Raw genomic sequence first — 11,163 nt, forward strand, 5'->3', positions numbered from 1 at the left:
GATCACTGACCTAGAGCCAGACATCCTGGAATGTGAAGTCAAGTGGGCCTTAGAAAGCATCACTACAAACAAAGCTAGTGGAGGTGATGGAATTCCAGTTGAGCTATTCCAAATCCTGAAAGATGATGCTGTGAAAGTGCTGCCCTCAATATGCCAGCAAATTTGGAAAACTCAGCAGTGGCCCAAGAACTGGAAAAGGTCAGTTTTCATTCCAATCCCAAAGAAAGGCAATGCCAAAGAATGCTCAAACTACCACACAATTGCACTCATCTCACACACTAGTAAAGTAATGCTCAAAATTCTCCAAGCCAGGCTTCAGCAGTACGTGAACCGTGAAGTTCCAGATGTTCAAGCTGGTTTTAGAAAAGACAGAGGAACCAGAGATCAAATTGTCTATATCCGCTGGATCATGGAAAAAGCAAGAGAGTTCCAGAAAAACATCTATTTCTGCTTTATTGAGTATGGCAAAGCCTTTGACTGTGTGGATCACAATAAACTGTGGAAAATTCTGAAAGAGATGGGAATACCAGACCACCTGACCGGCCTCTTGAGAAATCTGTATGTAGGTCAGGAAGCAACAGTTAGAACTGGACATGGGACAACAGACTGGTTCCAAATAGGAAAAGGAGTACGTCAAGGTTGTATATTGTCACCCTGCTTATTTAACTTATATGCAGAGTACATCATGAGAAACGCTGGGCTGGAAGAAGCACAGGCTGGAATCAAGTTTGCCAGGAGAAATATCAGTAACCTCAGATATGCAGATGACACCACCCTTATGGCAGAAAGTGAAGAGGAACTAAAAAGCCACTTGATGAAAGTGAAAGTGGAGAGTGAAAAAGTTGGCTTAAAACTCAACATTCAGAAAACGAAGATCATGGCATCTGGTCCCATCAGTTCATGGCAAATAGATGGTGAAACAGTGGAAACAGTGTCAGACTTTATTTTGGAGGGCTCCAAAATCAGTGCAGATGGTGATTGCAGCCATGAAATTAAAAGATGCTTAGTCTTTGGAAGGAAAGTTATGACCAACCTAGATAGCATATTGAAAAGCAGAGAGATTACTTTGCCAACAAAGGTCCATCTAGTCAAGGCTATGGTTTTTCCAGTAGTCATGTATGGATGTGAGAGTTGGACTGTGAAGAAAGCTGAGCACCAAAGAATTGATGCTTTTGAACTGTGGTGTTGGAGAAACTCTTGAGAGTCCCTTGGCCTGCAAGGAGATCCAACTAGTCCATTCTAAAGAGATCAGTCCTGGGATTTCTTTGCAAGGAATGCTAAATCTGAAACTGCAGTACTTGGGCCACCTCATGCGAAGAGTTGACCCATTGGAAAAGACTCTGATGCTGGGAGGGATTGGGGGCAGGAGGAAAAGGGGATGACAGAGGATGAGATGGCTGGATGGCATCACCGACTCAATGGACGTGAGTTCGTGTGAACTCCAGGAGTTGGTGATGGACAGGGAGACCTGGCGTGCTGCAATTCATGTGGTTGCAAAATGTCGGACACAACTGAGTGACTGAAATGAACTGAACTGAATATGTCTTACCTGGATATCTGCAAAAACAAAACAAAACATGGTAACACAAATGTCAAGGATACCATCATCATTTACCTAGATTTCTGAGGGTCAGAAGGGCTATAGTGTTGTCAGATTCATATAATCACTCACTGGATCAAGCCAAGTTTTATTAATGACCATTGTTAGGGTCACTGTGCTTCCCTGACTGGAACCAAAACAAAAAACAAAAAAACACTGTGACAGACACATTTAACAACATAACTTTTCCTACTAGGACACTGACAAAGAACTTTGGTCACGTCCATATTTATGGGCCCATTGAACACTGGCAGAATTTACAGGTTAACACTGTTGTTACAGGCACCATCATTTCTTGACCTTGCACCGATAAAAATCTCATGGTCAATACTATGATGGAGAACGTTAAGCTCACTTATCTGGATACTTGCAAATCTTTCATTCATTCCTAAGGTTAAATACATATTATCTCTAAACTAGAAAACTAGCTAAACTAGATCTCACAGTTATTGGTATTTGTAGGCCAAGTATCACTTTTTATCTGAATATTTGCAAAAAAAAAATATGACACCAACACATGTTGGGGACAACATCATTGCTTACCTAGAATTCTGAAAATCATATAGCCTATGCAATGTTTAAGGTCCACACCATCACTTGCCTGGATTCCATGATTTTCACCTTTATCTCCTGATTTAGAGCCTACAAAAACACATGGTGGAAACTGTGATTAGGGATATATCTTCCACATGGATTTCAAACACTCCTATGATCACTACTACCGTTATGGGACTCATGAACTCTACCTGGATCTTTTAGTTCTGAGGTCAGCATTGTCGTTAGAGACATCATCATCTCTTTACTGGGACCTGTAAAAACACATGGTGGCAACCCTGGTTAGGAATACTTGTTCTTCCATGTGGACCCTGCTAATTCCAGCAGTCCATTGCATTATGGCAACCACCAACTCCACCTGGATACCTGGAGAAGTCTAAGGTCAACACTGTAGTTTCAGACACCATCTTCTATTCAAAGAATACCTGCAAAAATCCCGTGGTCGCTACTATACTTAGGACTCTGAGATATCTTATCTGGATCCTTGGAAATATTTTTGTCACTACTAAGTTTTAAGACAAAATCATCCCTGAACTAGGAAACAGTAAATTCTGATGCCTGCTACTTTTGTTAGGGACATTAATTTCTACAAAAACATGATTATGTTAAGAGTTTGGGACAACATCATTACTTTTCTAGATATCTGAAAATCTTATGTTTTCTAATGTGTTTAAAGTCCACATCATCTTTTACTTGGGTATTGGCAAAGTCCAACATTTATTACTATTATTAAGTTTACTATCATCTACTGACTGGAAACTGAAAAATCCCATGGTCTGCACTGTGGTGAGTGATGTCATGATAACTTACTGGACAGTTACAAAATACTTTGAAGTCCACTTGGTTAAAACCCACATCTTTTCACCTGAAAGATTTATCTGCCTACAAGGCAAACTTCTTTAACCATTTGTTTCCTCTTCTCACCTTCCTATAAATTGTCTTCCTCCCTTTGGAAGCCCCAGAGCCCTGTCTCTTCCCTTAGCTCAGGATGGCATATAAGTCTCAATTGCTTGGCTGCCTTTTTGAGTCTCATATCTTTGTGGAGCTCCAGTACATACATATGTGCATGTTACCAAAAAATGCAAGTTTGTGTGGCCAACACACAGTGAAGCCAAACAATACTAAAACATTGGAGTTTGGAACAGAGGTGTATTACAGGGCCATGCAAGGAGATGGGGGTATCATGCCCTAAGAACCCCAAAGTTACTGAAAGCTTTCAGCAAACCCCTTTTACAGGAAAGGTGAGGGAGGGACATGGTTAGTTATTACAAACTTCATGCAGTCAAATCCTTTGTCCTTGAAGTCAGGTCATGGTCAGATAACAATGTTCCTATAAATCTCTACCAAACAAATGTTATTCTCTGTCCTGATAAGAAAGACCAAGGTCCCAAGGCGTAACTTTCACCCTCTGAGGTCCAGGTCCTGGCTAAGAGGAGGCAGATCTCAGGTGGCAGCTCCCCAAGGCCAGGTCCCCAGATCCTGCCCAGCTGTCACGGCTGAGGAAGCCAGGTGCTCAGGACCCAAGTGGCCCTCAGGCTTCTGAGGCCACCCAAACTGGGGCATGTGAGGGGGAAACCATGTCCCACAGACTGCAACCCAGGCGGACTGGCCATCTGATGTGAAGAGCTGACTCATGTGAAAAGACCCTGATGCTGGGAAAGAGTGAAGGCAGGAGGAGAAGGGGATGACAGAGGATGAGATGGTTGGGTGGCATCACTGACTCAGTGGACATGAGTTTGAGCAAGCTCTGACACTTGGTGATGGACAGGGAGGCCTGGTGTGCTGTACTCCATAGGGTCACAAAAGAGTAGGACACAACTGAGAGACTGAAATGAACTGAACTGAAAAGGGAAAAAGAAGCACTTCTACAGGTCACAGCTCAATGATGTAGGCCCGCTCAAAAAAACCTGAGATTTAACTATAAGATAATAGTGTGCTTCCCCACCTTTTTACCTTAGCACCACAATTGGCAGGACTCCAGGATAATAATAGTGATTTCAACTGAGAGACCTGTAAGATACAGACTCTACTTAAGAAGGTGTTCTGAGGGAAACCTAAAGATAATACAGAAGCAGAAAAATAAAAAAGAAACTAGAGAATTAAGTGCTATAAGTAAGTAAGTGTTAGTCGCTCAGTCATGCCCGACTCTTTGCAACCCCATGGACTGCAGCCCACCAGGCTCCTCTGTCCATGAGATTTTCCAGGCAAGGGTACTGGAATGGGTTGCCATTTTCTTCTCCAGTATACAGTCCTGCTGCTGCTGCTGCTAAGTCACTTCAGTCATGTCCGACTCTGTGTGACCCCAGAGATGGCAGCCCACCAGACTCCCTGGTCCCTGGGATTCTCCAGGCAAGAACACTGGAGTGGGTTGCCATTTCCTTCTCCAATGCATGAAAGTGAAAAGTGAAAGTGAAGTCGCTCAGTCGTGTCCGACTCTTAGCGACCCCATGGACTTCAGCCTACCAGGCTCCTCCATCCATGGGATTTTCCAGGCAAGAGTACTGGAGTGGGGTACCATTGCCTTCTCCAATATACAGTCCTAATAAGCATTAAATATAGCCCAGCTCTGCCCAGATTTACATAAAGATTCACAATGAAAGGCTGATTACCTTAGTTCCTATTATCAGATACACAATGACCACTTTTAACAAAAAATTGTGAGGTATGTTAAAGGACAAGAAAAAAAATACATTCTGAAGACATAAAGCAACCATCAGTACCAGACTCAGATATGACACAGATTTTGAAATTATCATATATGAAATTTTAAAATAATCATGATTAGTATATTAAGGGCTCTGTAGTATATTAAAGAATTTATCTAGTCTTCCTCTCTGGTCTCTGGCAAAGAGCTTCAAAAACCCTTGGAATTTCCTGAGTAATAGGAATGTCTGTTACTTCAATGAGGCATCTGTGGTACGCCCTTTGTTAGCTTCAGGATGGGAGCTGGTCACCAGAAAAGACCAACCATTTGATTATAAGGCTGGAACTCTAGACCACTCTGACCTCCAGAGACAGGAAGGGAGCTGGAGATTGCGCTCAATCACATGACCATCATTTATTCGACCATGCCCATGTAATGGTACCCTACATAAAAACTCTTAACATTGAAGCTCCACAAAGTTTGCTGGCTGATGAACACAGGAATGTACCAGGAGAGTGAAATATGCTGACTATACAGGAAAAGCATGAAAGCTCTTTATCCAGGGCCCTTCTGGACGTTGTCTTTTGTGTGTCTTGTATAATAAAACATACTTCTAAGTATAGCAGTTTCAGGGATTTCAGTGAGTTACTCTAAAAAGTTATTAAAACTGATGGTTGTCAAGTCACTAAGTCATGTCCAACTCTTTGTGACCCCATGGACTGCAGAATGCCAGGCTTCCCTGTTCTTCACTATCTCCTGGAGCTTGCTCAAACTCACATCCATTGAGTCAGTGATGCCATCCAACGATCTCATCCTCTGTCATCCCCTTCTCCTCCTGCCTTCAATCTTTCCAAGAATCAAGGTCTTTTCCAATGAGTCAGTTCTTTGCATCAGGTGGCCAAAGTATTGGAGTTTCAGCTTCAGCATCAGTCATTCCAATGAATATTCAGCACTGATTTTCTTTAGGATGGACTGGTTTGATCTCTTTGTAGTCCAAGGGACTCTCAAAACTCTTCTCCAACACCACAGTTCAAAAGCATCAATTCCTCAGCACTCAGCTTTCTTTATAGTCCAACTCTCACATCCATACATGACTACTGGAAAAACCATAGCTTTGACTAGACAGATTTTTGTTGGTAAAGTAATGTCTCTGCTTTCCAATATGCTGTCTAGGTGGGTCAAAGCTTTTCTTCTAAGGAGCAAGTTTCTTTTGATTTCATGGATGCAGTCACCATCTGCAGTGATTTTGGAGCCCCCCAAAAATTAACTCTCTGTTTCCATTGTTCCCCCATCTATTTGCCATGAACTGATGGGACCGGATGCCATGACCGTTGTTTTTAGAATGTTGAGTTTTAAACCAGCCTTTTCACTTTCCTCTTTCACCCACATCAAGGTGAAATCGTCATTAAAACTGAAGGGGTTGTGGGAAATGAATATTTGTGAAAATGCTATGCAGGCTATAAATGTAAGACATCTTCAGGACACATCTATAGAAAGGGTTGCAGCAGATATTCTGGGGGCTCTGCCCTTACCCTTCTAGCACTACCTATATGCCACGGGCATCCAGTTACAGGTATTTACACCCAAGGGCTTCTGCTTGACCCCAGAAGGGAGGGAAATATCTCATCTCTGGGAGCAGCCCTCAGTCAATAAGAGATGAGAGTTAGAGGCAAAATAATGCCTATGTCTAGCTTCTTAGTAGGGAGATCTCTGAGCTCTTTCTCGAAGTTCCCCAGCAGGAGTTAGCCTTCATTGCTCTCAACTGTTACCTGCTCTATGATGTGTCATTTATTAGCTTCCTGCTCTCCCCTGTCACTTCTCCTATACATGCCTCCAGGTGTCACCTCCCAAATAGGATCCTTGTCTCAGAGTTAGTTTCTAGGGTAATCCAAACTAAAGTAGTTGCCAAAGAAAAGACTTCCGTGGAAGCCTTTTTAATACATTGCCATAGTGAATACAGTCAAGACTGCGATTGATGGTGATAGAAGCTGTGAATATGAAATGAAAAGATGTATGTAAGAGGACTGCGAAAAGATAAAGCACTCCACAAATGCAAGGTGAGAACATTAGTATTTTGGTTGTCATTAGAGTCTGAACCGGGAAAGCTCCCTATAAAACACTGCCAGCTCACGGCTACCTATGATGGTGGAAGCAAGCAGCAGTATGAATAATACAAAACAGAAGATGACTGAAAAACTAATAACGCATGGCTTCAAAGAACATTATGTGAACTTTAAGCAGTAGTTTTCATGTTTCACTATGATTTTTTCCAAAAATAATGTTTGTAGAGTAACATAATAACCATAAAATGCACTAGTAGAATGGAAAAAATTATAACATTTTGCAGTATTCATTTTAGATCTCTTTCTAAAAATAAGCAAAACATTGCAGATACAGTTGGATTTTCTTTTCTAGTCCTAGCTGTCCCTATTGCCTCTTTCTTTTCCCAGTGACAACCACACTCATTAAACTGGTGTGTACTCTTCATATTTGTGGTATAGGGGAGCAGAATTTGCCACCCTGAAATATGTCACTGGCATACTCATTGTCGTAAACTGCTTATTTGATGAGAAACAGCGGACACTGGAAGGGCACAGAAAGCCCAGTTAAGAGCTGTTATTTGGTAGAAACATCTTCATTTGTAAAGGAAATCTCCATTTGTAAGGGTGTCTCTTTCTCTGTAACTGCAAGGGGTAGATGACCAAACCTTTAGAAACTCTTATCAAAGGAGAAGGCAACGACTTAATCTCTATCACAATCACCCCTGTTTACTATGCTTTTCCTGGTAACATCACACAACTGACTGTCCACCCTCAGCATTCTCCTTTGTCTTTAGCTGAGGCTGGTATTTAGGGTGAGGGCTCTGGCCATTTTGGCAAGTTACTCAGTTTTCCTGGGTCTCTTCCATGTATGTGTGTGTGTGTGTGTGTGCATGTGTAGTTGTGTCTGACTTTTGTGACCCCATAGACTACAGCCTGCCAGGATTTCCCAAGTAAGAATACTGGAGTGGGTTGTCATTTCCTTAGGCATCTTCCCGACCTCCCATGCATATGGGTTATTAAATAATAATTCAGTTCAGTTCATTTCAGTTGCTCAGTCATGTCCGACTCTTTGCGACCCCATGGACTGAGGCACGCCAGGCCTTCCTGTCCATTACCAACTCCCAGAGTTTACTCAAACTCATGTCCATTGAGTTGGTGATGCCCTCCAACCATCTCATCCTCTGTCATCCCCTTCTCCTCCCTCCTTCAATCTTTCCCAGCATCAGTGTCTTTTCTAATGAGTCAGTTCTTTGCATCAGGTAGCCAAAGTACTGGAGTTTCAGCTTCAGCATCAGTACTTCTGTTGGGGAAGCACACTGATTGAAACCGCCCACCCTGGCCAGGCACCATAGTAACCATTTGCATGAGCTGTTTTATGACAGGAGGTTCTGGTAAGGAACAGGGAACTAATAAGCCTCCACCAACCAGAAGAATTCGGGAAAGGTCAAAAGGAGACACCACCTGTCCAACCTCCTCCCAGAATCCTTCTCTCTGGCATCCATCTTGGCTGAACAAGGCGTGCACCACCAGGAAGGACTCTGAGTCAGAATGATTGGCTAAGGGCAACCTGGAAACTAATCCCATCACCATAAAACCCAAGACTGCAAGCCATGTGACAGGGCTGTTCTCCTGGGTTCCCTTAATCTACTGCTCTCCACCCGGGTGCCCTTTCCCAATAAAATTTCTTGTTTTCTCAGCACATGTCTCCTTGGACAATTCTTTTCTGAGTGTTAGACAAGAGTCCACTCTTGGGGCCCTGAAGGGGGGCCTCCCCCTTCCAACAACACTTCCAATGAATATTCAGGACTGATTTCCTTTAGGATGAACTGGTTGGATCTCCTTGCTGTCCGAGGGATTCCCAAGAGTCTTCTCCAACACCACAGTTCAAAAGCATCAATTCTTTGGTGCTCAGCTTTCTTTATGGTCCAACTCTCACATCCATACATGAAAACTGAAAAAACCATAGCCTTGACAAGATGGACCTTTACTGGTAAAGTAATGTCTCTGCTTTTTAATATGCTGTCTAGGTTGGTCATAGCTTTTCTTCCAAGGAGCAAGCTTCTTTTAATTTCATGGCTGCAGTCACCATCTGCAATGATTTTGGAGCCCAAAAAAAACAAAATCTACCACTGCTTCCACTGTTTCCCCACCTGTTTGCCATGAAGTGATGGGACCAGATGCCATGATCTTAGTTTTCTGAATGTTAAGTTTTAAGCCAACTTTTTCATTCTCCTCTTTCATTTTCAAGAGGCTCTCTAGTTCTTTGCTTTCTGCTGTAAGGATGGTGTCATCTGCATACCTGAGATTATTGATATTGCTCCTGGCAATCTTGATTCCAGCTTATACTTCATCTAGCCCATGTCATATATTAAAACATATTTTAAACAATATTATTAAATATGTGTTATTAAATGATTTTTCTCCTGTTAATATGTCTCATGTCAATTTACTTCTTAGATCTGCCACAGGAACCTAGAAGGGTAAAGTTTTTTTCTCGTGACAATGGTTTTATACTTTTACTCCATAGCATGTTTCTATAAACAATGCATATTACAAGATTTTGTGATTTTAAGATTCATAAATAGTGTCTTCCTATGCAAAGCATTCTGCAACCTTCTGTGTTCAGTTCAGTTCAGTTCAATCTCTCAGTCATGTCCGACTCTTTGTGACCCCATGAACTGCAGCACGCCAGACCTCCCTGTCTATCACCAACTCTCAGAGTCCACCCAAACTCATGTCCATCGAGTTGGTGATGCCATCCAACCATCTCATCCTCTGTCGTCCCCTTCTCCTCCTGCCCTCAATCTTTCCCAGCATCAGGGTCTTTTCAAATGAGTCAGTTCTTTGCATCAGGTGGCCAATGTGTTGGAGTTTCAGCTTCAACATCAGTCCTTCCAATGAATACCCAGGACTGATCTCCTTTAGGATGGACTGGTTGGATCTTCTTGCAGTCCAAGGGAGTCTCAAGAGTATTCTCCAACACCACAGTTCAAAAGCATCAATTCTTCGGCACTCAGCTGTCTTTATAGTTCAACTCTCACATCCATACATGATCACTGGAAAAACCATAGCCTTGACTAGACGGACCTTTGTTGACAAAGTAATGTCCCTGCTTTTCAATATGCTGTCTAGGTTGGTCATAACTTTTCTTCCAAGGAGTAAGTGTCTTTTAACTGCATGGCTGCAATCACCATCTGCAGTGATTTTGGAGCCCAGAAAAATAAAGTCAGCCACTGTTTCCACTGTTTCCCCATCTATTTCCCATGAAGTGATGGGACCAGATGCCATGATCTTAGTTTTCTGAATGTTGAGCTTAAGCCAACTGTTTCACTCTCCTCTTTCACTTTCATCAGGAGGCTCTTTAGTTCTTCTTCACTTTCTGCCATAAGGGTGGTGTCATCTGCATATCTGAGGTTATTGATATTTCTCCCGGCAATCTTGATTCCAGCTGTGCTTCCAGCGTTTCTCATGATGTACTCTGCATATAAGTTCAATAAGCAGGATGACAATATACAGCCTTGACGTACTCCTTTTCCTATGTGGAACCAGTCTGTTGTTCCAAGTCCAGTTCTAACTGTTGCTTCTGAGGAGGCAGGTCAGGTGTTCATGCAACACTATTACTGAGCCCCATCCATGTTGATACACATTAGTTGACTACATTGACTTATCTTTGGAACCATCCTCCCTTTACTCTGAAGGAAGCATTGTGGGATACTTTAATAGAATAGACCAGTGGTTCTCAATTATGGGTGATTTTGCCACTCCACTTCCACCCCTGTGAAATTGGCAATGTCTGGAAATACTTTAGGATGTCATGAGTGGAGGTAGGGGTGTTACAGAGCAGGGATGCTGCTAAACATCCTGCAATGCACAGGAAAGTCCCCAAAGCAAAGAATTATCTGGTCTAAAATGACAACAGTGCTGAGGCTGACAAACCCTGATATAGATGAAAGCCAAGTATCCTCATTCTTGAAGAATTTCTGAGTATGGGAGAAAAATCCAAATTTTGACCTTTCAAGCTGAGACAGCACATGTTCTGCCTGTTGGATCATCAGAACTGTGTTTCTATTGCATTAAAGTATTTTCTTCTTGAGTGTGGATTTTAGATTGCTTTATGGCTAAAAATTATTGCTTATTTTGGGGAGTTGTGTGCATATGTATTATGTGTGTATCTGTACACTATGCTGGGAGGTGAGGCCCACACACTTGATCTCTATCACTCATGCTGATAGAAAAAATACAACAAGGAACTGAATTATATTTGATTTAATGAAAACTAACTGTAAACAGATAGGGTAGAGTGTCCCTGGAGAAAGAGAAGC

This window comes from Bos javanicus, chromosome X, assembly GCF_032452875.1.
Source record: "Bos javanicus breed banteng chromosome X, ARS-OSU_banteng_1.0, whole genome shotgun sequence".
Lineage (NCBI taxonomy): Eukaryota > Metazoa > Chordata > Mammalia > Artiodactyla > Bovidae > Bos > Bos javanicus.